We start from the raw sequence: 27,261 nt of genomic DNA on the forward strand, positions 1-27,261 counted from the left end.
TCAATATATTTGTGGACGAGAGTTATCATTTATAACTCTGCAGGTTTGTGAATTGCAGTGCCCTGAAGCTCCATTTTACAACTCGCTTTTTTGGGAGCTGGCCGCAAAAGCACTGGATGGCGTCAGGCCCTGTTCTGGTTCCGGGGGGGGAGGATGAGCCTGTGGTTAATTCTTCTTCCTGATGGGAAAATAGAGTGACCTGTGCCTGTCCCAACACCAAGAGCTAGTCTCTCACTGGTTCCCCGTCTACCCGTTCATCCTCAGGACAAATTGCAACCTGTACGGAACAGGAAGTTAAATGTGCTGATGCTCCAAGTAGGGAGATTGTTAGTAAAGCGGCTGGAATGGCGAACCCGGGCACAAGGAGAAGAGAAATGAGGTGCGTTTTAGAAACCTTTCCCCATCACATGGTGTACCATCTTTTTGTTTTCTCATGCATGTTTTCGATGTAGGAACATGCCCTTGAACCTGGCGATTTGGGACCCATGCGATGGGTACCACGCAGTATTACTTTAAAGGGTCAGAGTTTGCTCACCCAACCTCACCAAACCTCTCAGCCCCAAGAGTGTCCACCCTTATGTCTGATCCAGCTGTGGGTCTAGATATGGTCAATCCAGTTTGCATCACAGCCCCTGAACGCATTGTGTAAGAATTTCTCTCTCTTTCACTGTCTTTGTTTCATGGGTTTGTAAAAGTAATTTATTTTTATAATGGGGTTTAGCTGCTTTTCACTGCTGTGTTTATGCCGCTTTACACCCACTTGACACACTAACAGTGAGATATCAATACATAGGTTTTAAGATTATTACTAGTCAGATATATTCTTGTGCAGTGAATAGGGCGTGTTGAGTCCAGTTCTCTGAGCAAGGAGTAGGTCTTGTCTATTACATATTGGGTTTATGGAACTGTATCTGAGCTAATTTGAAACCCTTGTTTTATGTATCACCCCACCTCACCTTTCCCGTTAAGCAGCCATAGTGTGTTTTCTGCATGTGTGACTCTGTTCTGTTTTGTAATTCAGTTCAAGTGTAACGGTTTTTACATTCCCTCTATAAGTGATACCTTATGAGAAGTGTCCTTTTCTGTGTGACTTATTTCACTTAGAATCGTCGTACCTAAATCCACTCATCATGCTGCTACTAGCCTTATGACATTGATTTCATGGCTGAGTGATATTCCATTGTACATAAGGACCACAACTTCTTTATCCATTTTTCTCTTTCCTGGGATATTGAAGGTGGAATGAAGTGGAGGTCCTTGTCAACAGAGCAGCCCTAAACTTTGGGGTGCTTGTGTCTTGCTGATTTTTCATTTTCCCAATTTATACCCCCATGAGTGGAAGTGCCCTATGCTCTCTAAGCTGTGTTTTTTAGATGTTTCAGGACACACCGTACACTTCTCCAGAGTGGCTGTTGGCAATTTACACCCCGCCCATCAGTGTAGCAAGGCTCCCATTTCTCCATGGCCTGTCCTGCATTTCTGGTTTTGACACGTTTTTCCACATGGCCCTTTTGACCGATGGGTAGCGAGTCTTCTGTGTAGCCCTGATTTGCCTTTCCAGGTTGCTTGGTTGGCCAAAAAGGGCGTATGCGTTTTTTCCTGAATATATTCAGGAAAAAACGCATACGCCCTTTTTGGCCAAGGGCATCATTGTCAACGTTTTGCCGCTTTTCATGTGCTTTAAAGGCGATTCGAATCTACCTCCTGAAATCTGTTTCCTGCAATTCTGCCTTGATTTCAAATCCTCTTCTTTGCCTTCCCTCAATATATTTGTGGACGAGAGTTATCATTTATAACTCTGCAGGTTTGTGAATTGCAGTGCCCTGAAGCTCCATTTTACAACTCGCTTTTTTGAGAGCTGGCCGCAAAAGTGCAAGATGCCTTCAGGCCCTGTTCTGGTTCCGTGGGGGGAGGATGAGCCTGTGGTTAATTCTTCTTCCTGATGGGAAAATAGAGTGACCTGTGCCTGTCCCAACACCAAGAGCTAGTCTCTCACTGGTTCCCCGTGTACCCGTTCATCCTCAGGAGAAATTGCAACCTGTACGGAACAGGAGGTTAAAGGTGCTGATGCTCCAAGTAGGGAGATTGTTAGTAAAGCGGCTGGAATGGCGAACCCAGGCACAAGGAGAAGAGAAATGAGGTGCGTTTTAGAAACCTTTCCCCATCACATGGTGTACCATCTTTTTGTTTTCTTATGCATGTTTTCGATGTAGGAATATGCCCTTGAACCTGGCGATTAGGGACCCATGCGATGGGTACCACGCAGTATTACTTTAATGGGTCTGCGTTTGCTCACCCAACCTCACCAAACCTCTCAGCCCCAAGAGTGTCCACCCTTATGTCTGATCCAGCTTTGGGTCTAGATATGGTCAATCCAGGTTGCATCCCAGCCCCTGAACGCATTGTGTAAGAATTTCTCTCTCTTTCACTGTCTTTGTTTCATGGGTTTGTAAAAGTAATTTATTTTTATAATGGGGTTTAGCTGCTTTTCACTGCTGTGTTTATGCCGCTTTACACCCACTTGACACACTAACAGTGAGATATCAATACATAGGTTTTAAGATTATTACTAGTCAGATATATTCTTGTGCAGTGAATAGGGCGTGTTGAGTCCAGTTCTCTGAGCAAGGAGTAGGTCTTGTCTATTACATATTGGGTTTATGGAACTGTATCTGAGCTAATTTGAAACCCTTGTTTTATGTATCACCCCACCTCACCTTTCCCGTTAAGCAGCCATAGTGTGTTTTCTGCATGTGTGACTCTGTTCTGTTTTGTAATTCAGTTCAAGTGTAACGGTTTTTACATTCCCTCTATAAGTGATACCTTATGAGAAGTGTCCTTTTCTGTGTGACTTATTTCACTTAGAATCGTCGTACCTAAATCCACTCATCATGCTGCTACTAGCCTTATGACATTGATTTCATGGCTGAGTGATATTCCATTGTACATAAGGACCACAACTTCTTTATCCATTTTTCTCTTTCCTGGGATATTGAAGGTGGAATGAAGTGGAGGTCCTTGTCAACAGAGCAGCCCTAAACTTTGGGGTGCTTGTGTCTTGCTGATTTTTCATTTTCCCAATTTATACCCCCATGAGTGGAAGTGCCCTATGCTCTCTAAGCTGTGTTTTTTAGATGTTTCAAGACACACCGTACACTTCTCCAGAGTGGCTGTTGGCAATTTACACCCCGCCCATCAGTGTAGCAAGGCTCCCATTTCTCCATGGCCTGTCCTGCATTTCTGGTTTTGACACGTTTTTCCACATGGCCCTTTTGACCGATGGGTAGCGAGTCTTCTTTGTAGCCCTGATTTGCCTTTCCAGGTTGCTTGGTTGGCCAAAAAGGGCGTATGCGTTTTTTCCTGAATATATTCAGGAAAAAACGCATACGCCCTTTTTGGCCAAGGGCATCATTGTCAACGTTTTGCCGCTTTTCATGTGCTTTAAAGGCGATTCGAATCTACCTCCTGAAATCTGTTTCCTGCAATTCTGCCTTGATTTCAAATCCTCTTCTTTGCCTTCCCTCAATATATTTGTGGACGAGAGTTATCATTTATAACTCTGCAGGTCTGTGAATTGCAGTGCCCTGAAGCTCCATTTTACAACTCGCTTTTTTGGGAGCTGGCCGCAAAAGTGCAAGATGCCTTCAGGCCCTGTTCTGGTTCCGTGGGGGGAGGATGAGCCTGTGGTTAATTCTTCTTCCTGATGGGAAAATAGAGTGACCTGTGCCTGTCCCAACACCAAGAGCTAGTCTCTCACTGGTTCCCCGTCTACCCGTTCATCCTCAGGAGAAATTGCAACCTGTACGGAACAGGAGGTTAAAGGTGCTGATGCTCCAAGTAGGGAGATTGTTAGTAAAGCGGCTGGAATGGCGAACCCGGGCACAAGGAGAAGAGAAATGAGGTGCGTTTTAGAAACCTTTCCCCATCACATGGTGTACCATCTTTTTGTTTTCTCATGCATGTTTTCGATGTAGGAACATGCCCTTGAACCTGGAGATTAGGGACCCATGCGATGGGTACCACGCAGTATTACTTTAAAGGGTCAGAGTTTGCTCACCCAACCTCACCAAACCTCTCAGCCCCAAGAGTGTCCACCCTTATGTCTGATCCAGCTGTGGGTCTAGATATGGTCAATCCAGGTTGCATCCCAGCCCCTGAACGCATTGTGTAAGAATTTCTCTCTCTTTCACTGTCTTTGTTTCATGGGTTTGTAAAAGTAATTTATTTTTATAATGGGGTTTAGCTGCTTTTCACTGCTGTGTTTATGCCGCTTTACACCCACTTGACACACTAACAGTGAGATATCAATACATAGGTTTTAAGATTATTACTAGTCAGATATATTCTTGTGCAGTGAATAGGGCGTGTTGAGTCCAGTTCTCTGAGCAAGGAGTAGGTCTTGCCTATTACATATTGGGTTTATGGAACTGTATCTGAGCTAATTTGAAACCCTTGTTTTATGTATCACCCCACCTCACCTTTCCCGTTAAGCAGCCATAGTGTGTTTTCTGCATGTGTGACTCTGTTCTGTTTTGTAATTCAGTTCAAGTGTAACGGTTTTTACATTCCCTCTATAAGTGATACCTTATGAGAAGTGTCCTTTTCTGTGTGACTTATTTCACTTAGAATCGTCGTACCTAAATCCACTCATCATGCTGCTACTAGCCTTATGACATTGATTTCATGGCTGAGTGATATTCCATTGTACATAAGGACCACAACTTCTTTATCCATTTTTCTCTTTCCTGGGATATTGAAGGTGGAATGAAGTGGAGGTCCTTGTCAACAGAGCAGCCCTAAACTTTGGGGTGCTTGTGTCTTGCTGATTTTTCATTTTCCCAATTTATACCCCCATGAGTGGAAGTGCCCTATGCTCTCTAAGCTGTGTTTTTTAGATGTTTCAGGACACACCGTACACTTCTCCAGAGTGGCTGTTGGCAATTTACATCCCGCCCATCAGTGTAGCAAGGCTCCCATTTCTCCATGGCCTGTCCTGCATTTCTGGTTTTGACACGTTTTTCAGCATGGCCCTTTTGACCGAAGGGTAGCGAGTCTTCTTTGTAGCGCTGATTTGCCTTTCCAGGTTGCTTGGTGGGCCAAAAAGGGCGTATGCGTTTTTTCCTGAATATATTCAGGAAAAAACGCATACGCCCTTTTTGGCCAAGGGCATCATTGTCAACGTTTTGCCGCTTTTCATGTGCTTTAAAGGCGATTCGAATCTACCTCCTGAAATCTGTTTCCTGCAATTCTGCCTTGATTTCAAATCCTCTTCTTTGCCTTCCCTCAATATATTTGTGGACGAGAGTTATCATTTATAACTCTGCAGGTTTGTGAATTGCAGTGCCCTGAAGCTCCATTTTACAACTCGCTTTTTTGGGAGCTGGCCGCAAAAGCACTGGATGGCGTCAGGCCCTGTTCTGGTTCCGGGGGGGGAGGATGAGCCTGTGGTTAATTCTTCTTCCTGATGGGAAAATAGAGTGACCTGTGCCTGTCCCAACACCAAGAGCTAGTCTCTCACTGGTTCCCCGTCTACCCGTTCATCCTCAGGACAAATTGCAACCTGTACGGAACAGGAAGTTAAATGTGCTGTTGCTCCAAGTAGGGAGATTGTTAGTAAAGCGGCTGGAATGGCGAACCCGGGCACAAGGAGAAGAGAAATGAGGTGCGTTTTAGAAACCTTTCCCCATCACATGGTGTACCATCTTTTTGTTTTCTCATGCATGTTTTCGATGTAGGAATATGCCCTTGAACCTGGCGATTAGGGACCCATGCGATGGGTACCACGCAGTATTACTTTAATGGGTCTGCGTTTGCTCACCCAACCTCACCAAACCTCTCAGCCCCAAGAGTGTCCACCCTTATGTCTGATCCAGCTTTGGGTCTAGATATGGTCAATCCAGGTTGCATCCCAGCCCCTGAACGCATTGTGTAAGAATTTCTCTCTCTTTCACTGTCTTTGTTTCATGGGTTTGTAAAAGTAATTTATTTTTATAATGGGGTTTAGCTGCTTTTCACTGCTGTGTTTATGCCGCTTTACACCCACTTGACACACTAACAGTGAGATATCAATACATAGGTTTTAAGATTATTACTAGTCAGATATATTCTTGTGCAGTGAATAGGGCGTGTTGAGTCCAGTTCTCTGAGCAAGGAGTAGGTCTTGTCTATTACATATTGGGTTTATGGAACTGTATCTGAGCTAATTTGAAACCCTTGTTTTATGTATCACCCCACCTCACCTTTCCCGTTAAGCAGCCATAGTGTGTTTTCTGCATGTGTGACTCTGTTCTGTTTTGTAATTCAGTTCAAGTGTAACGGTTTTTACATTCCCTCTATAAGTGATACCTTATGAGAAGTGTCCTTTTCTGTGTGACTTATTTCACTTAGAATCGTCGTACCTAAATCCACTCATCATGCTGCTACTAGCCTTATGACATTGATTTCATGGCTGAGTGATATTCCATTGTACATAAGGACCACAACTTCTTTATCCATTTTTCTCTTTCCTGGGATATTGAAGGTGGAATGAAGTGGAGGTCCTTGTCAACAGAGCAGCCCTAAACTTTGGGGTGCTTGTGTCTTGCTGATTTTTCATTTTCCCAATTTATACCCCCATGAGTGGAAGTGCCCTATGCTCTCTAAGCTGTGTTTTTTAGATGTTTCAAGACACACCGTACACTTCTCCAGAGTGGCTGTTGGCAATTTACACCCCGCCCATCAGTGTAGCAAGGCTCCCATTTCTCCATGGCCTGTCCTGCATTTCTGGTTTTGACACGTTTTTCCACATGGCCCTTTTGACCGATGGGTAGCGAGTCTTCTTTGTAGCCCTGATTTGCCTTTCCAGGTTGCTTGGTTGGCCAAAAAGGGCGTATGCGTTTTTTCCTGAATATATTCAGGAAAAAACGCATACGCCCTTTTTGGCCAAGGGCATCATTGTCAACGTTTTGCCGCTTTTCATGTGCTTTAAAGGCGATTCGAATCTACCTCCTGAAATCTGTTTCCTGCAATTCTGCCTTGATTTCAAATCCTCTTCTTTGCCTTCCCTCAATATATTTGTGGACGAGAGTTATCATTTATAACTCTGCAGGTCTGTGAATTGCAGTGCCCTGAAGCTCCATTTTACAACTCGCTTTTTTGGGAGCTGGCCGCAAAAGTGCAAGATGCCTTCAGGCCCTGTTCTGGTTCCGTGGGGGGAGGATGAGCCTGTGGTTAATTCTTCTTCCTGATGGGAAAATAGAGTGACCTGTGCCTGTCCCAACACCAAGAGCTAGTCTCTCACTGGTTCCCCGTCTACCCGTTCATCCTCAGGAGAAATTGCAACCTGTACGGAACAGGAGGTTAAAGGTGCTGATGCTCCAAGTAGGGAGATTGTTAGTAAAGCGGCTGGAATGGCGAACCCGGGCACAAGGAGAAGAGAAATGAGGTGCGTTTTAGAAACCTTTCCCCATCACATGGTGTACCATCTTTTTGTTTTCTCATGCATGTTTTCGATGTAGGAACATGCCCTTGAACCTGGAGATTAGGGACCCATGCGATGGGTACCACGCAGTATTACTTTAAAGGGTCAGAGTTTGCTCACCCAACCTCACCAAACCTCTCAGCCCCAAGAGTGTCCACCCTTATGTCTGATCCAGCTGTGGGTCTAGATATGGTCAATCCAGGTTGCATCCCAGCCCCTGAACGCATTGTGTAAGAATTTCTCTCTCTTTCACTGTCTTTGTTTCATGGGTTTGTAAAAGTAATTTATTTTTATAATGGGGTTTAGCTGCTTTTCACTGCTGTGTTTATGCCGCTTTACACCCACTTGACACACTAACAGTGAGATATCAATACATAGGTTTTAAGATTATTACTAGTCAGATATATTCTTGTGCAGTGAATAGGGCGTGTTGAGTCCAGTTCTCTGAGCAAGGAGTAGGTCTTGCCTATTACATATTGGGTTTATGGAACTGTATCTGAGCTAATTTGAAACCCTTGTTTTATGTATCACCCCACCTCACCTTTCCCGTTAAGCAGCCATAGTGTGTTTTCTGCATGTGTGACTCTGTTCTGTTTTGTAATTCAGTTCAAGTGTAACGGTTTTTACATTCCCTCTATAAGTGATACCTTATGAGAAGTGTCCTTTTCTGTGTGACTTATTTCACTTAGAATCGTCGTACCTAAATCCACTCATCATGCTGCTACTAGCCTTATGACATTGATTTCATGGCTGAGTGATATTCCATTGTACATAAGGACCACAACTTCTTTATCCATTTTTCTCTTTCCTGGGATATTGAAGGTGGAATGAAGTGGAGGTCCTTGTCAACAGAGCAGCCCTAAACTTTGGGGTGCTTGTGTCTTGCTGATTTTTCATTTTCCCAATTTATACCCCCATGAGTGGAAGTGCCCTATGCTCTCTAAGCTGTGTTTTTTAGATGTTTCAGGACACACCGTACACTTCTCCAGAGTGGCTGTTGGCAATTTACATCCCGCCCATCAGTGTAGCAAGGCTCCCATTTCTCCATGGCCTGTCCTGCATTTCTGGTTTTGACACGTTTTTCAGCATGGCCCTTTTGACCGAAGGGTAGCGAGTCTTCTTTGTAGCGCGGATTTGCCTTTCCAGGTTGCTTGGTGGGCCAAAAAGGGCGTATGCGTTTTTTCCTGAATATATTCAGGAAAAAACGCATACGCCCTTTTTGGCCAAGGGCATCATTGTCAACGTTTTGCCGCTTTTCATGTGCTTTAAAGGCGATTCGAATCTACCTCCTGAAATCTGTTTCCTGCAATTCTGCCTTGATTTCAAATCCTCTTCTTTGCCTTCCCTCAATATATTTGTGGACGAGAGTTATCATTTATAACTCTGCAGGTTTGTGAATTGCAGTGCCCTGAAGCTCCATTTTACAACTCGCTTTTTTGGGAGCTGGCCGCAAAAGCACTGGATGGCGTCAGGCCCTGTTCTGGTTCCGGGGGGGGAGGATGAGCCTGTGGTTAATTCTTCTTCCTGATGGGAAAATAGAGTGACCTGTGCCTGTCCCAACACCAAGAGCTAGTCTCTCACTGGTTCCCCGTCTACCCGTTCATCCTCAGGACAAATTGCAACCTGTACGGAACAGGAAGTTAAATGTGCTGATGCTCCAAGTAGGGAGATTGTTAGTAAAGCGGCTGGAATGGCGAACCCGGGCACAAGGAGAAGAGAAATGAGGTGCGTTTTAGAAACCTTTCCCCATCACATGGTGTACCATCTTTTTGTTTTCTCATGCATGTTTTCGATGTAGGAACATGCCCTTGAACCTGGCGATTTGGGACCCATGCGATGGGTACCACGCAGTATTACTTTAAAGGGTCAGAGTTTGCTCACCCAACCTCACCAAACCTCTCAGCCCCAAGAGTGTCCACCCTTATGTCTGATCCAGCTGTGGGTCTAGATATGGTCAATCCAGGTTGCATCCCAGCCCCTGAACGCATTGTGTAAGAATTTCTCTCTCTTTCACTGTCTTTGTTTCATGGGTTTGTAAAAGTAATTTATTTTTATAATGGGGTTTAGCTGCTTTTCACTGCTGTGTTTATGCCGCTTTACACCCACTTGACACACTAACAGTGAGATATCAATACATAGGTTTTAAGATTATTACTAGTCAGATATATTCTTGTGCAGTGAATAGGGCGTGTTGAGTCCAGTTCTCTGAGCAAGGAGTAGGTCTTGTCTATTACATATTGGGTTTATGGAACTGTATCTGAGCTAATTTGAAACCCTTGTTTTATGTATCACCCCACCTCACCTTTCCCGTTAAGCAGCCATAGTGTGTTTTCTGCATGTGTGACTCTGTTCTGTTTTGTAATTCAGTTCAAGTGTAACGGTTTTTACATTCCCTCTATAAGTGATACCTTATGAGAAGTGTCCTTTTCTGTGTGACTTATTTCACTTAGAATCGTCGTACCTAAATCCACTCATCATGCTGCTACTAGCCTTATGACATTGATTTCATGGCTGAGTGATATTCCATTGTACATAAGGACCACAACTTCTTTATCCATTTTTCTCTTTCCTGGGATATTGAAGGTGGAATGAAGTGGAGGTCCTTGTCAACAGAGCAGCCCTAAACTTTGGGGTGCTTGTGTCTTGCTGATTTTTCATTTTCCCAATTTATACCCCCATGAGTGGAAGTGCCCTATGCTCTCTAAGCTGTGTTTTTTAGATGTTTCAGGACACACCGTACACTTCTCCAGAGTGGCTGTTGGCAATTTACATCCCGCCCATCAGTGTAGCAAGGCTCCCATTTCTCCATGGCCTGTCCTGCATTTCTGGTTTTGACACGTTTTTCAGCATGGCCCTTTTGACCGAAGGGTAGCGAGTCTTCTTTGTAGCGCGGATTTGCCTTTCCAGGTTGCTTGGTGGGCCAAAAAGGGCGTATGCGTTTTTTCCTGAATATATTCAGGAAAAAACGCATACGCCCTTTTTGGCCAAGGGCATCATTGTCAACGTTTTGCCGCTTTTCATGTGCTTTAAAGGCGATTCGAATCTACCTCCTGAAATCTGTTTCCTGCAATTCTGCCTTGATTTCAAATCCTCTTCTTTGCCTTCCCTCAATATATTTGTGGACGAGAGTTATCATTTATAACTCTGCAGGTTTGTGAATTGCAGTGCCCTGAAGCTCCATTTTACAACTCGCTTTTTTGGGAGCTGGCCGCAAAAGCACTGGATGGCGTCAGGCCCTGTTCTGGTTCCGGGGGGGGAGGATGAGCCTGTGGTTAATTCTTCTTCCTGATGGGAAAATAGAGTGACCTGTGCCTGTCCCAACACCAAGAGCTAGTCTCTCACTGGTTCCCCGTCTACCCGTTCATCCTCAGGACAAATTGCAACCTGTACGGAACAGGAAGTTAAATGTGCTGATGCTCCAAGTAGGGAGATTGTTAGTAAAGCGGCTGGAATGGCGAACCCGGGCACAAGGAGAAGAGAAATGAGGTGCGTTTTAGAAACCTTTCCCCATCACATGGTGTACCATCTTTTTGTTTTCTCATGCATGTTTTCGATGTAGGAACATGCCCTTGAACCTGGCGATTTGGGACCCATGCGATGGGTACCACGCAGTATTACTTTAAAGGGTCAGAGTTTGCTCACCCAACCTCACCAAACCTCTCAGCCCCAAGAGTGTCCACCCTTATGTCTGATCCAGCTGTGGGTCTAGATATGGTCAATCCAGGTTGCATCCCAGCCCCTGAACGCATTGTGTAAGAATTTCTCTCTCTTTCACTGTCTTTGTTTCATGGGTTTGTAAAAGTAATTTATTTTTATAATGGGGTTTAGCTGCTTTTCACTGCTGTGTTTATGCCGCTTTACACCCACTTGACACACTAACAGTGAGATATCAATACATAGGTTTTAAGATTATTACTAGTCAGATATATTCTTGTGCAGTGAATAGGGCGTGTTGAGTCCAGTTCTCTGAGCAAGGAGTAGGTCTTGTCTATTACATATTGGGTTTATGGAACTGTATCTGAGCTAATTTGAAACCCTTGTTTTATGTATCACCCCACCTCACCTTTCCCGTTAAGCAGCCATAGTGTGTTTTCTGCATGTGTGACTCTGTTCTGTTTTGTAATTCAGTTCAAGTGTAACGGTTTTTACATTCCCTCTATAAGTGATACCTTATGAGAAGTGTCCTTTTCTGTGTGACTTATTTCACTTAGAATCGTCGTACCTAAATCCACTCATCATGCTGCTACTAGCCTTATGACATTGATTTCATGGCTGAGTGATATTCCATTGTACATAAGGACCACAACTTCTTTATCCATTTTTCTCTTTCCTGGGATATTGAAGGTGGAATGAAGTGGAGGTCCTTGTCAACAGAGCAGCCCTAAACTTTGGGGTGCTTGTGTCTTGCTGATTTTTCATTTTCCCAATTTATACCCCCATGAGTGGAAGTGCCCTATGCTCTCTAAGCTGTGTTTTTTAGATGTTTCAGGACACACCGTACACTTCTCCAGAGTGGCTGTTGGCAATTTACATCCCGCCCATCAGTGTAGCAAGGCTCCCATTTCTCCATGGCCTGTCCTGCATTTCTGGTTTTGACACGTTTTTCAGCATGGCCCTTTTGACCGAAGGGTAGCGAGTCTTCTTTGTAGCGCGGATTTGCCTTTCCAGGTTGCTTGGTGGGCCAAAAAGGGCGTATGCGTTTTTTCCTGAATATATTCAGGAAAAAACGCATACGCCCTTTTTGGCCAAGGGCATCATTGTCAACGTTTTGCCGCTTTTCATGTGCTTTAAAGGCGATTCGAATCTACCTCCTGAAATCTGTTTCCTGCAATTCTGCCTTGATTTCAAATCCTCTTCTTTGCCTTCCCTCAATATATTTGTGGACGAGAGTTATCATTTATAACTCTGCAGGTTTGTGAATTGCAGTGCCCTGAAGCTCCATTTTACAACTCGCTTTTTTGGGAGCTGGCCGCAAAAGCACTGGATGGCGTCAGGCCCTGTTCTGGTTCCGGGGGGGGAGGATGAGCCTGTGGTTAATTCTTCTTCCTGATGGGAAAATAGAGTGACCTGTGCCTGTCCCAACACCAAGAGCTAGTCTCTCACTGGTTCCCCGTCTACCCGTTCATCCTCAGGACAAATTGCAACCTGTACGGAACAGGAAGTTAAATGTGCTGATGCTCCAAGTAGGGAGATTGTTAGTAAAGCGGCTGGAATGGCGAACCCGGGCACAAGGAGAAGAGAAATGAGGTGCGTTTTAGAAACCTTTCCCCATCACATGGTGTACCATCTTTTTGTTTTCTCATGCATGTTTTCGATGTAGGAACATGCCCTTGAACCTGGCGATTTGGGACCCATGCGATGGGTACCACGCAGTATTACTTTAAAGGGTCAGAGTTTGCTCACCCAACCTCACCAAACCTCTCAGCCCCAAGAGTGTCCACCCTTATGTCTGATCCAGCTGTGGGTCTAGATATGGTCAATCCAGGTTGCATCCCAGCCCCTGAACGCATTGTGTAAGAATTTCTCTCTCTTTCACTGTCTTTGTTTCATGGGTTTGTAAAAGTAATTTATTTTTATAATGGGGTTTAGCTGCTTTTCACTGCTGTGTTTATGCCGCTTTACACCCACTTGACACACTAACAGTGAGATATCAATACATAGGTTTTAAGATTATTACTAGTCAGATATATTCTTGTGCAGTGAATAGGGCGTGTTGAGTCCAGTTCTCTGAGCAAGGAGTAGGTCTTGTCTATTACATATTGGGTTTATGGAACTGTATCTGAGCTAATTTGAAACCCTTGTTTTATGTATCACCCCACCTCACCTTTCCCGTTAAGCAGCCATAGTGTGTTTTCTGCATGTGTGACTCTGTTCTGTTTTGTAATTCAGTTCAAGTGTAACGGTTTTTACATTCCCTCTATAAGTGATACCTTATGAGAAGTGTCCTTTTCTGTGTGACTTATTTCACTTAGAATCGTCGTACCTAAATCCACTCATCATGCTGCTACTAGCCTTATGACATTGATTTCATGGCTGAGTGATATTCCATTGTACATAAGGACCACAACTTCTTTATCCATTTTTCTCTTTCCTGGGATATTGAAGGTGGAATGAAGTGGAGGTCCTTGTCAACAGAGCAGCCCTAAACTTTGGGGTGCTTGTGTCTTGCTGATTTTTCATTTTCCCAATTTATACCCCCATGAGTGGAAGTGCCCTATGCTCTCTAAGCTGTGTTTTTTAGATGTTTCAGGACACACCGTACACTTCTCCAGAGTGGCTGTTGGCAATTTACATCCCGCCCATCAGTGTAGCAAGGCTCCCATTTCTCCATGGCCTGTCCTGCATTTCTGGTTTTGACACGTTTTTCAGCATGGCCCTTTTGACCGAAGGGTAGCGAGTCTTCTTTGTAGCGCGGATTTGCCTTTCCAGGTTGCTTGGTGGGCCAAAAAGGGCGTATGCGTTTTTTCCTGAATATATTCAGGAAAAAACGCATACGCCCTTTTTGGCCAAGGGCATCATTGTCAACGTTTTGCCGCTTTTCATGTGCTTTAAAGGCGATTCGAATCTACCTCCTGAAATCTGTTTCCTGCAATTCTGCCTTGATTTCAAATCCTCTTCTTTGCCTTCCCTCAATATATTTGTGGACGAGAGTTATCATTTATAACTCTGCAGGTTTGTGAATTGCAGTGCCCTGAAGCTCCATTTTACAACTCGCTTTTTTGGGAGCTGGCCGCAAAAGCACTGGATGGCGTCAGGCCCTGTTCTGGTTCCGGGGGGGGAGGATGAGCCTGTGGTTAATTCTTCTTCCTGATGGGAAAATAGAGTGACCTGTGCCTGTCCCAACACCAAGAGCTAGTCTCTCACTGGTTCCCCGTCTACCCGTTCATCCTCAGGACAAATTGCAACCTGTACGGAACAGGAAGTTAAATGTGCTGATGCTCCAAGTAGGGAGATTGTTAGTAAAGCGGCTGGAATGGCGAACCCGGGCACAAGGAGAAGAGAAATGAGGTGCGTTTTAGAAACCTTTCCCCATCACATGGTGTACCATCTTTTTGTTTTCTCATGCATGTTTTCGATGTAGGAACATGCCCTTGAACCTGGCGATTTGGGACCCATGCGATGGGTACCACGCAGTATTACTTTAAAGGGTCAGAGTTTGCTCACCCAACCTCACCAAACCTCTCAGCCCCAAGAGTGTCCACCCTTATGTCTGATCCAGCTGTGGGTCTAGATATGGTCAATCCAGGTTGCATCCCAGCCCCTGAACGCATTGTGTAAGAATTTCTCTCTCTTTCACTGTCTTTGTTTCATGGGTTTGTAAAAGTAATTTATTTTTATAATGGGGTTTAGCTGCTTTTCACTGCTGTGTTTATGCCGCTTTACACCCACTTGACACACTAACAGTGAGATATCAATACATAGGTTTTAAGATTATTACTAGTCAGATATATTCTTGTGCAGTGAATAGGGCGTGTTGAGTCCAGTTCTCTGAGCAAGGAGTAGGTCTTGTCTATTACATATTGGGTTTATGGAACTGTATCTGAGCTAATTTGAAACCCTTGTTTTATGTATCACCCCACCTCACCTTTCCCGTTAAGCAGCCATAGTGTGTTTTCTGCATGTGTGACTCTGTTCTGTTTTGTAATTCAGTTCAAGTGTAACGGTTTTTACATTCCCTCTATAAGTGATACCTTATGAGAAGTGTCCTTTTCTGTGTGACTTATTTCACTTAGAATCGTCGTACCTAAATCCACTCATCATGCTGCTACTAGCCTTATGACATTGATTTCATGGCTGAGTGATATTCCATTGTACATAAGGACCACAACTTCTTTATCCATTTTTCTCTTTCCTGGGATATTGAAGGTGGAATGAAGTGGAGGTCCTTGTCAACAGAGCAGCCCTAAACTTTGGGGTGCTTGTGTCTTGCTGATTTTTCATTTTCCCAATTTATACCCCCATGAGTGGAAGTGCCCTATGCTCTCTAAGCTGTGTTTTTTAGATGTTTCAGGACACACCGTACACTTCTCCAGAGTGGCTGTTGGCAATTTACATCCCGCCCATCAGTGTAGCAAGGCTCCCATTTCTCCATGGCCTGTCCTGCATTTCTGGTTTTGACACGTTTTTCAGCATGGCCCTTTTGACCGAAGGGTAGCGAGTCTTCTTTGTAGCGCGGATTTGCCTTTCCAGGTTGCTTGGTGGGCCAAAAAGGGCGTATGCGTTTTTTCCTGAATATATTCAGGAAAAAACGCATACGCCCTTTTTGGCCAAGGGCATCATTGTCAACGTTTTGCCGCTTTTCATGTGCTTTAAAGGCGATTCGAATCTACCTCCTGAAATCTGTTTCCTGCAATTCTGCCTTGATTTCAAATCCTCTTCTTTGCCTTCCCTCAATATATTTGTGGACGAGAGTTATCATTTATAACTCTGCAGGTTTGTGAATTGCAGTGCCCTGAAGCTCCATTTTACAACTCGCTTTTTTGGGAGCTGGCCGCAAAAGCACTGGATGGCGTCAGGCCCTGTTCTGGTTCCGGGGGGGGAGGATGAGCCTGTGGTTAATTCTTCTTCCTGATGGGAAAATAGAGTGACCTGTGCCTGTCCCAACACCAAGAGCTAGTCTCTCACTGGTTCCCCGTCTACCCGTTCATCCTCAGGACAAATTGCAACCTGTACGGAACAGGAAGTTAAATGTGCTGATGCTCCAAGTAGGGAGATTGTTAGTAAAGCGGCTGGAATGGCGAACCCGGGCACAAGGAGAAGAGAAATGAGGTGCGTTTTAGAAACCTTTCCCCATCACATGGTGTACCATCTTTTTGTTTTCTCATGCATGTTTTCGATGTAGGAACATGCCCTTGAACCTGGCGATTTGGGACCCATGCGATGGGTACCACGCAGTATTACTTTAAAGGGTCAGAGTTTGCTCACCCAACCTCACCAAACCTCTCAGCCCCAAGAGTGTCCACCCTTATGTCTGATCCAGCTGTGGGTCTAGATATGGTCAATCCAGGTTGCATCCCAGCCCCTGAACGCATTGTGTAAGAATTTCTCTCTCTTTCACTGTCTTTGTTTCATGGGTTTGTAAAAGTAATTTATTTTTATAATGGGGTTTAGCTGCTTTTCACTGCTGTGTTTATGCCGCTTTACACCCACTTGACACACTAACAGTGAGATATCAATACATAGGTTTTAAGATTATTACTAGTCAGATATATTCTTGTGCAGTGAATAGGGCGTGTTGAGTCCAGTTCTCTGAGCAAGGAGTAGGTCTTGTCTATTACATATTGGGTTTATGGAACTGTATCTGAGCTAATTTGAAACCCTTGTTTTATGTATCACCCCACCTCACCTTTCCCGTTAAGCAGCCATAGTGTGTTTTCTGCATGTGTGACTCTGTTCTGTTTTGTAATTCAGTTCAAGTGTAACGGTTTTTACATTCCCTCTATAAGTGATACCTTATGAGAAGTGTCCTTTTCTGTGTGACTTATTTCACTTAGAATCGTCGTACCTAAATCCACTCATCATGCTGCTACTAGCCTTATGACATTGATTTCATGGCTGAGTGATATTCCATTGTACATAAGGACCACAACTTCTTTATCCATTTTTCTCTTTCCTGGGATATTGAAGGTGGAATGAAGTGGAGGTCCTTGTCAACAGAGCAGCCCTAAACTTTGGGGTGCTTGTGTCTTGCTGATTTTTCATTTTCCCAATTTATACCCCCATGAGTGGAAGTGCCCTATGCTCTCTAAGCTGTGTTTTTTAGATGTTTCAGGACACACCGTACACTTCTCCAGAGTGGCTGTTGGCAATTTACATCCCGCCCATCAGTGTAGCAAGGCTCCCATTTCTCCATGGCCTGTCCTGCATTTCTGGTTTTGACACGTTTTTCAGCATGGCCCTTTTGACCGAAGGGTAGCGAGTCTTCTTTGTAGCGCGGATTTGCCTTTCCAGGTTGCTTGGTGGGCCAAAAAGGGCGTATGCGTTTTTTCCTGAATATATTCAGGAAAAAACGCATACGCCCTTTTTGGCCAAGGGCATCATTGTCAACGTTTTGCCGCTTTTCATGTGCTTTAAAGGCGATTCGAATCTACCTCCTGAAATCTGTTTCCTGCAATTCTGCCTTGATTTCAAATCCTCTTCTTTGCCTTCCCTCAATATATTTGTGGACGAGAGTTATCATTTATAACTCTGCAGGTTTGTGAATTGCAGTGCCCTGAAGCTCCATTTTACAACTCGCTTTTTTGGGAGCTGGCCGCAAAAGCACTGGATGGCGTCAGGCCCTGTTCTGGTTCCGGGGGGGGAGGATGAGCCTGTGGTTAATTCTTCTTCCTGATGGGAAAATAGAGTGACCTGTGCCTGTCCCAACACCAAGAGCTAGTCTCTCACTGGTTCCCCGTCTACCCGTTCATCCTCAGGACAAATTGCAACCTGTACGGAACAGGAAGTTAAATGTGCTGATGCTCCAAGTAGGGAGATTGTTAGTAAAGCGGCTGGAATGGCGAACCCGGGCACAAGGAGAAGAGAAATGAGGTGCGTTTTAGAAACCTTTCCCCATCACATGGTGTACCATCTTTTTGTTTTCTCATGCATGTTTTCGATGTAGGAACATGCCCTTGAACCTGGCGATTTGGGACCCATGCGATGGGTACCACGCAGTATTACTTTAAAGGGTCAGAGTTTGCTCACCCAACCTCACCAAACCTCTCAGCCCCAAGAGTGTCCACCCTTATGTCTGATCCAGCTGTGGGTCTAGATATGGTCAATCCAGGTTGCATCCCAGCCCCTGAACGCATTGTGTAAGAATTTCTCTCTCTTTCACTGTCTTTGTTTCATGGGTTTGTAAAAGTAATTTATTTTTATAATGGGGTTTAGCTGCTTTTCACTGCTGTGTTTATGCCGCTTTACACCCACTTGACACACTAACAGTGAGATATCAATACATAGGTTTTAAGATTATTACTAGTCAGATATATTCTTGTGCAGTGAATAGGGCGTGTTGAGTCCAGTTCTCTGAGCAAGGAGTAGGTCTTGTCTATTACATATTGGGTTTATGGAACTGTATCTGAGCTAATTTGAAACCCTTGTTTTATGTATCACCCCACCTCACCTTTCCCGTTAAGCAGCCATAGTGTGTTTTCTGCATGTGTGACTCTGTTCTGTTTTGTAATTCAGTTCAAGTGTAACGGTTTTTACATTCCCTCTATAAGTGATACCTTATGAGAAGTGTCCTTTTCTGTGTGACTTATTTCACTTAGAATCGTCGTACCTAAATCCACTCATCATGCTGCTACTAGCCTTATGACATTGATTTCATGGCTGAGTGATATTCCATTGTACATAAGGACCACAACTTCTTTATCCATTTTTCTCTTTCCTGGGATATTGAAGGTGGAATGAAGTGGAGGTCCTTGTCAACAGAGCAGCCCTAAACTTTGGGGTGCTTGTGTCTTGCTGATTTTTCATTTTCCCAATTTATACCCCCATGAGTGGAAGTGCCCTATGCTCTCTAAGCTGTGTTTTTTAGATGTTTCAGGACACACCGTACACTTCTCCAGAGTGGCTGTTGGCAATTTACATCCCGCCCATCAGTGTAGCAAGGCTCCCATTTCTCCATGGCCTGTCCTGCATTTCTGGTTTTGACACGTTTTTCAGCATGGCCCTTTTGACCGAAGGGTAGCGAGTCTTCTTTGTAGCGCGGATTTGCCTTTCCAGGTTGCTTGGTGGGCCAAAAAGGGCGTATGCGTTTTTTCCTGAATATATTCAGGAAAAAACGCATACGCCCTTTTTGGCCAAGGGCATCATTGTCAACGTTTTGCCGCTTTTCATGTGCTTTAAAGGCGATTCGAATCTACCTCCTGAAATCTGTTTCCTGCAATTCTGCCTTGATTTCAAATCCTCTTCTTTGCCTTCCCTCAATATATTTGTGGACGAGAGTTATCATTTATAACTCTGCAGGTTTGTGAATTGCAGTGCCCTGAAGCTCCATTTTACAACTCGCTTTTTTGGGAGCTGGCCGCAAAAGCACTGGATGGCGTCAGGCCCTGTTCTGGTTCCGGGGGGGGAGGATGAGCCTGTGGTTAATTCTTCTTCCTGATGGGAAAATAGAGTGACCTGTGCCTGTCCCAACACCAAGAGCTAGTCTCTCACTGGTTCCCCGTCTACCCGTTCATCCTCAGGACAAATTGCAACCTGTACGGAACAGGAAGTTAAATGTGCTGATGCTCCAAGTAGGGAGATTGTTAGTAAAGCGGCTGGAATGGCGAACCCGGGCACAAGGAGAAGAGAAATGAGGTGCGTTTTAGAAACCTTTCCCCATCACATGGTGTACCATCTTTTTGTTTTCTCATGCATGTTTTCGATGTAGGATCATGCCCTTGAACCTGGCGATTTGGGACCCATGCGATGGGTACCACGCAGTATTACTTTAAAGGGTCAGAGTTTGCTCACCCAACCTCACCAAACCTCTCAGCCCCAAGAGTGTCCACCCTTATGTCTAATCCAGCTGTGGGTCTAGATATGGTCAATCCAGGTTGCATCCCAGCCCCTGAACGCATTGTGTAAGAATTTCTCTCTCTTTCACTGTCTTTGTTTCATGGGTTTGTAAAAGTAATTTATTTTTATAATGGGGTTTAGCTGCTTTTCACTGCTGTGTTTATGCCGCTTTACACCCACTTGACACACTAACAGTGAGATATCAATACATAGGTTTTAAGATTATTACTAGTCAGATATATTCTTGTGCAGTGAATAGGGCGTGTTGAGTCCAGTTCTCTGAGCAAGGAGTAGGTCTTGTCTATTACATATTGGGTTTATGGAACTGTATCTGAGCTAATTTGAAACCCTTGTTTTATGTATCACCCCACCTCACCTTTCCCGTTAAGCAGCCATAGTGTGTTTTCTGCATGTGTGACTCTGTTCTGTTTTGTAATTCAGTTCAAGTGTAACGGTTTTTACATTCCCTCTATAAGTGATACCTTATGAGAAGTGTCCTTTTCTGTGTGACTTATTTCACTTAGAATCGTCGTACCTAAATCCACTCATCATGCTGCTACTAGCCTTATGACATTGATTTCATGGCTGAGTGATATTCCATTGTACATAAGGACCACAACTTCTTTATCCATTTTTCTCTTTCCTGGGATATTGAAGGTGGAATGAAGTGGAGGTCCTTGTCAACAGAGCAGCCCTAAACTTTGGGGTGCTTGTGTCTTGCTGATTTTTCATTTTCCCAATTTATACCCCCATGAGTGGAAGTGCCCTATGCTCTCTAAGCTGTGTTTTTTAGATGTTTCAGGACACACCGTACACTTCTCCAGAGTGGCTGTTGGCAATTTACATCCCGCCCATCAGTGTAGCAAGGCTCCCATTTCTCCATGGCCTGTCCTGCATTTCTGGTTTTGACACGTTTTTCAGCATGGCCCTTTTGACCGAAGGGTAGCGAGTCTTCTTTGTAGCGCGGATTTGCCTTTCCAGGTTGCTTGGTGGGCCAAAAAGGGCGTATGCGTTTTTTCCTGAATATATTCAGGAAAAAACGCATACGCCCTTTTTGGCCAAGGGCATCATTGTCAACGTTTTGCCGCTTTTCATGTGCTTTAAAGGCGATTCGAATCTACCTCCTGAAATCTGTTTCCTGCAATTCTGCCTTGATTTCAAATCCTCTTCTTTGCCTTCCCTCAATATATTTGTGGACGAGAGTTATCATTTATAACTCTGCAGGTTTGTGAATTGCAGTGCCCTGAAGCTCCATTTTACAACTCGCTTTTTTGGGAGCTGGCCGCAAAAGCACTGGATGGCGTCAGGCCCTGTTCTGGTTCCGGGGGGGGAGGATGAGCCTGTGGTTAATTCTTCTTCCTGATGGGAAAATAGAGTGACCTGTGCCTGTCCCAACACCAAGAGCTAGTCTCTCACTGGTTCCCCGTCTACCCGTTCATCCTCAGGACAAATTGCAACCTGTACGGAACAGGAAGTTAAATGTGCTGATGCTCCAAGTAGGGAGATTGTTAGTAAAGCGGCTGGAATGGCGAACCCGGGCACAAGGAGAAGAGAAATGAGGTGCGTTTTAGAAACCTTTCCCCATCACATGGTGTACCATCTTTTTGTTTTCTCATGCATGTTTTCGATGTAGGATCATGCCCTTGAACCTGGCGATTTGGGACCCATGCGATGGGTACCACGCAGTATTACTTTAAAGGGTCAGAGTTTGCTCACCCAACCTCACCAAACCTCTCAGCCCCAAGAGTGTCCACCCTTATGTCTGATCCAGCTGTGGGTCTAGATATGGTCAATCCAGGTTGCATCACAGCCCCTGAACGCATTGTGTAAGAATTTCTCTCTCTTTCACTGTCTTTGTTTCATGGGTTTGTAAAAGTAATTTATTTTTATAATGGGGTTTAGCTGCTTTTCACTGCTGTGTTTATGCCGCTTTACACCCACTTGACACACTAACAGTGAGATATCAATACATAGGTTTTAAGATTATTACTAGTCAGATATATTCTTGTGCAGTGAATAGGGCGTGTTGAGTCCAGTTCTCTGAGCAAGGAGTAGGTCTTGTCTATTACATATTGGGTTTATGGAACTGTATCTGAGCTAATTTGAAACCCTTGTTTTATGTATCACCCCACCTCACCTTTCCCGTTAAGCAGCCATAGTGTGTTTTCTGCATGTGTGACTCTGTTCTGTTTTGTAATTCAGTTCAAGTGTAACGGTTTTTACATTCCCTCTATAAGTGATACCTTATGAGAAGTGTCCTTTTCTGTGTGACTTATTTCACTTAGAATCGTCGTACCTAAATCCACTCATCATGCTGCTACTAGCCTTATGACATTGATTTCATGGCTGAGTGATATTCCATTGTACATAAGGACCACAACTTCTTTATCCATTTTTCTCTTTCCTGGGATATTGAAGGTGGAATGAAGTGGAGGTCCTTGTCAACAGAGCAGCCCTAAACTTTGGGGTGCTTGTGTCTTGCTGATTTTTCATTTTCCCAATTTATACCCCCATGAGTGGAAGTGCCCTATGCTCTCTAAGCTGTGTTTTTTAGATGTTTCAGGACACACCGTACACTTCTCCAGAGTGGCTGTTGGCAATTTACATCCCGCCCATCAGTGTAGCAAGGCTCCCATTTCTCCATGGCCTGTCCTGCATTTCTGGTTTTGACACGTTTTTCAGCATGGCCCTTTTGACCGAAGGGTAGCGAGTCTTCTTTGTAGCGCGGATTTGCCTTTCCAGGTTGCTTGGTGGGCCAAAAAGGGCGTATGCGTTTTTTCCTGAATATATTCAGGAAAAAACGCATACGCCCTTTTTGGCCAAGGGCATCATTGTCAACGTTTTGCCGCTTTTCATGTGCTTTAAAGGCGATTCGAATCTACCTCCTGAAATCTGTTTCCTGCAATTCTGCCTTGATTTCAAATCCTCTTCTTTGCCTTCCCTCAATATATTTGTGGACGAGAGTTATCATTTATAACTCTGCAGGTTTGTGAATTGCAGTGCCCTGAAGCTCCATTTTACAACTCGCTTTTTTGGGAGCTGGCCGCAAAAGCACTGGATGGCGTCAGGCCCTGTTCTGGTTCCGGGGGGGGAGGATGAGCCTGTGGTTAATTCTTCTTCCTGATGGGAAAATAGAGTGACCTGTGCCTGTCCCAACACCAAGAGCTAGTCTCTCACTGGTTCCCCGTCTACCCGTTCATCCTCAGGACAAATTGCAACCTGTACGGAACAGGAAGTTAAATGTGCTGATGCTCCAAGTAGGGAGATTGTTAGTAAAGCGGCTGGAATGGCGAACCCGGGCACAAGGAGAAGAGAAATGAGGTGCGTTTTAGAAACCTTTCCCCATCACATGGTGTACCATCTTTTTGTTTTCTCATGCATGTTTTCGATGTAGGAACATGCCCTTGAACCTGGCGATTTGGGACCCATGCGATGGGTACCACGCAGTATTACTTTAAAGGGTCAGAGTTTGCTCACCCAACCTCACCAAACCTCTCAGCCCCAAGAGTGTCCACCCTTATGTCTGATCCAGCTGTGGGTCTAGATATGGTCAATCCAGGTTGCATCCCAGCCCCTGAACGCATTGTGTAAGAATTTCTCTCTCTTTCACTGTCTTTGTTTCATGGGTTTGTAAAAGTAATTTATTTTTATAATGGGGTTTAGCTGCTTTTCACTGCTGTGTTTATGCCGCTTTACACCCACTTGACACACTAACAGTGAGATATCAATACATAGGTTTTAAGATTATTACTAGTCAGATATATTCTTGTGCAGTGAATAGGGCGTGTTGAGTCCAGTTCTCTGAGCAAGGAGTAGGTCTTGTCTATTACATATTGGGTTTATGGAACTGTATCTGAGCTAATTTGAAACCCTTGTTTTATGTATCACCCCACCTCACCTTTCCCGTTAAGCAGCCATAGTGTGTTTTCTGCATGTGTGACTCTGTTCTGTTTTGTAATTCAGTTCAAGTGTAACGGTTTTTACATTCCCTCTATAAGTGATACCTTATGAGAAGTGTCCTTTTCTGTGTGACTTATTTCACTTAGAATCGTCGTACCTAAATCCACTCATCATGCTGCTACTAGCCTTATGACATTGATTTCATGGCTGAGTGATATTCCATTGTACATAAGGACCACAACTTCTTTATCCATTTTTCTCTTTCCTGGGATATTGAAGGTGGAATGAAGTGGAGGTCCTTGTCAACAGAGCAGCCCTAAACTTTGGGGTGCTTGTGTCTTGCTGATTTTTCATTTTCCCAATTTATACCCCCATGAGTGGAAGTGCCCTATGCTCTCTAAGCTGTGTTTTTTAGATGTTTCAGGACACACCGTACACTTCTCCAGAGTGGCTGTTGGCAATTTACATCCCGCCCATCAGTGTAGCAAGGCTCCCATTTCTCCATGGCCTGTCCTGCATTTCTGGTTTTGACACGTTTTTCAGCATGGCCCTTTTGACCGAAGGGTAGCGAGTCTTCTTTGTAGCGCGGATTTGCCTTTCCAGGTTGCTTGGTGGGCCAAAAAGGGCGTATGCGTTTTTTCCTGAATATATTCAGGAAAAAACGCATACGCCCTTTTTGGCCAAGGGCATCATTGTCAACGTTTTGCCGCTTTTCATGTGCTTTAAAGGCGATTCGAATCTACCTCCTGAAATCTGTTTCCTGCAATTCTGCCTTGATTTCAAATCCTCTTCTTTGCCTTCCCTCAATATATTTGTGGACGAGAGTTATCATTTATAACTCTGCAGGTTTGTGAATTGCAGTGCCCTGAAGCTCCATTTTACAACTCGCTTTTTTGGGAGCTGGCCGCAAAAGCACTGGATGGCGTCAGGCCCTGTTCTGGTTCCGGGGGGGGAGGATGAGCCTGTGGTTAATTCTTCTTCCTGATGGGAAAATAGAGTGACCTGTGCCTGTCCCAACACCAAGAGCTAGTCTCTCACTGGTTCCCCGTCTACCCGTTCATCCTCAGGACAAATTGCAACCTGTACGGAACAGGAAGTTAAATGTGCTGATGCTCCAAGTAGGGAGATTGTTAGTAAAGCGGCTGGAATGGCGAACCCGGGCACAAGGAGAAGAGAAATGAGGTGCGTTTTAGAAACCTTTCCCCATCACATGGTGTACCATCTTTTTGTTTTCTCATGCATGTTTTCGATGTAGGAACATGCCCTTGAACCTGGCGATTTGGGACCCATGCGATGGGTACCACGCAGTATTACTTTAAAGGGTCAGAGTTTGCTCACCCAACCTCACCAAACCTCTCAGCCCCAAGAGTGTCCACCCTTATGTCTGATCCAGCTGTGGGTCTAGATATGGTCAATCCAGGTTGCATCCCAGCCCCTGAACGCATTGTGTAAGAATTTCTCTCTCTTTCACTGTCTTTGTTTCATGGGTTTGTAAAAGTAATTTATTTTTATAATGGGGTTTAGCTGCTTTTCACTGCTGTGTTTATGCCGCTTTACACCCACTTGACACACTAACAGTGAGATATCAATACATAGGTTTTAAGATTATTACTAGTCAGATATATTCTTGTGCAGTGAATAGGGCGTGTTGAGTCCAGTTCTCTGAGCAAGGAGTAGGTCTTGTCTATTACATATTGGGTTTATGGAACTGTATCTGAGCTAATTTGAAACCCTTGTTTTATGTATCACCCCACCTCACCTTTCCCGTTAAGCAGCCATAGTGTGTTTTCTGCATGTGTGACTCTGTTCTGTTTTGTAATTCAGTTCAAGTGTAACGGTTTTTACATTCCCTCTATAAGTGATACCTTATGAGAAGTGTCCTTTTCTGTGTGACTTATTTCACTTAGAATCGTCGTACCTAAATCCACTCATCATGCTGCTACTAGCCTTATGACATTGATTTCATGGCTGAGTGATATTCCATTGTACATAAGGACCACAACTTCTTTATCCATTTTTCTCTTTCCTGGGATATTGAAGGTGGAATGAAGTGGAGGTCCTTGTCAACAGAGCAGCCCTAAACTTTGGGGTGCTTGTGTCTTGCTGATTTTTCATTTTCCCAATTTATACCCCCATGAGTGGAAGTGCCCTATGCTCTCTAAGCTGTGTTTTTTAGATGTTTCAGGACACACCGTACACTTCTCCAGAGTGGCTGTTGGCAATTTACATCCCGCCCATCAGTGTAGCAAGGCTCCCATTTCTCCATGGCCTGTCCTGCATTTCTGGTTTTGACACGTTTTTCAGCATGGCCCTTTTGACCGAAGGGTAGCGAGTCTTCTTTGTAGCGCTGATTTGCCTTTCCAGGTTGCTTGGTGGGCCAAAAAGGGCGTATGCGTTTTTTCCTGAATATATTCAGGAAAAAACGCATACGCCCTTTTTGGCCAAGGGCATCATTGTCAACGTTTTGCCGCTTTTCATGTGCTTTAAAGGCGATTCGAATCTACCTCCTGAAATCTGTTTCCTGCAATTCTGCCTTGATTTCAAATCCTCTTCTTTGCCTTCCCTCAATATATTTGTGGACGAGAGTTATCATTTATAACTCTGCAGGTTTGTGAATTGCAGTGCCCTGAAGCTCCATTTTACAACTCGCTTTTTTGGGAGCTGGCCGCAAAAGCACTGGATGGCGTCAGGCCCTGTTCTGGTTCCGGGGGGGGAGGATGAGCCTGTGGTTAATTCTTCTTCCTGATGGGAAAATAGAGTGACCTGTGCCTGTCCCAACACCAAGAGCTAGTCTCTCACTGGTTCCCCGTCTACCCGTTCATCCTCAGGACAAATTGCAACCTGTACGGAACAGGAAGTTAAATGTGCTGATGCTCCAAGTAGGGAGATTGTTAGTAAAGCGGCTGGAATGGCGAACCCGGGCACAAGGAGAAGAGAAATGAGGTGCGTTTTAGAAACCTTTCCCCATCACATGGTGTACCATCTTTTATGCATGTTTTCGATGTAGGAACATGCCCTTGAACCTGGCGATTTGGGACCCATGCGATGGGTACCACGCAGTATTACTTTAAAGGGTCAGAGTTTGCTCACCCAACCTCACCAAACCTCTCAGCCCCAAGAGTGTCCACCCTTATGTCTGATCCAGCTGTGGGTCTAGATATGGTCAATCCAGGTTGCATCCCAGCCCCTGAACGCATTGTGTAAGAATTTCTCTCTCTTTCACTGTCTTTGTTTCATGGGTTTGTAAAAGTAATTTATTTTTATAATGGGGTTTAGCTGCTTTTCACTGCTGTGTTTATGCCGCTTTACACCCACTTGACACACTAACAGTGAGATATCAATACATAGGTTTTAAGATTATTACTAGTCAGATATATTCTTGTGCAGTGAATAGGGCGTGTTGAGTCCAG

This window comes from Balaenoptera ricei, chromosome 3 (genome assembly GCF_028023285.1).
Source record: "Balaenoptera ricei isolate mBalRic1 chromosome 3, mBalRic1.hap2, whole genome shotgun sequence".
Classification (NCBI taxonomy): domain Eukaryota; kingdom Metazoa; phylum Chordata; class Mammalia; order Artiodactyla; family Balaenopteridae; genus Balaenoptera; species Balaenoptera ricei.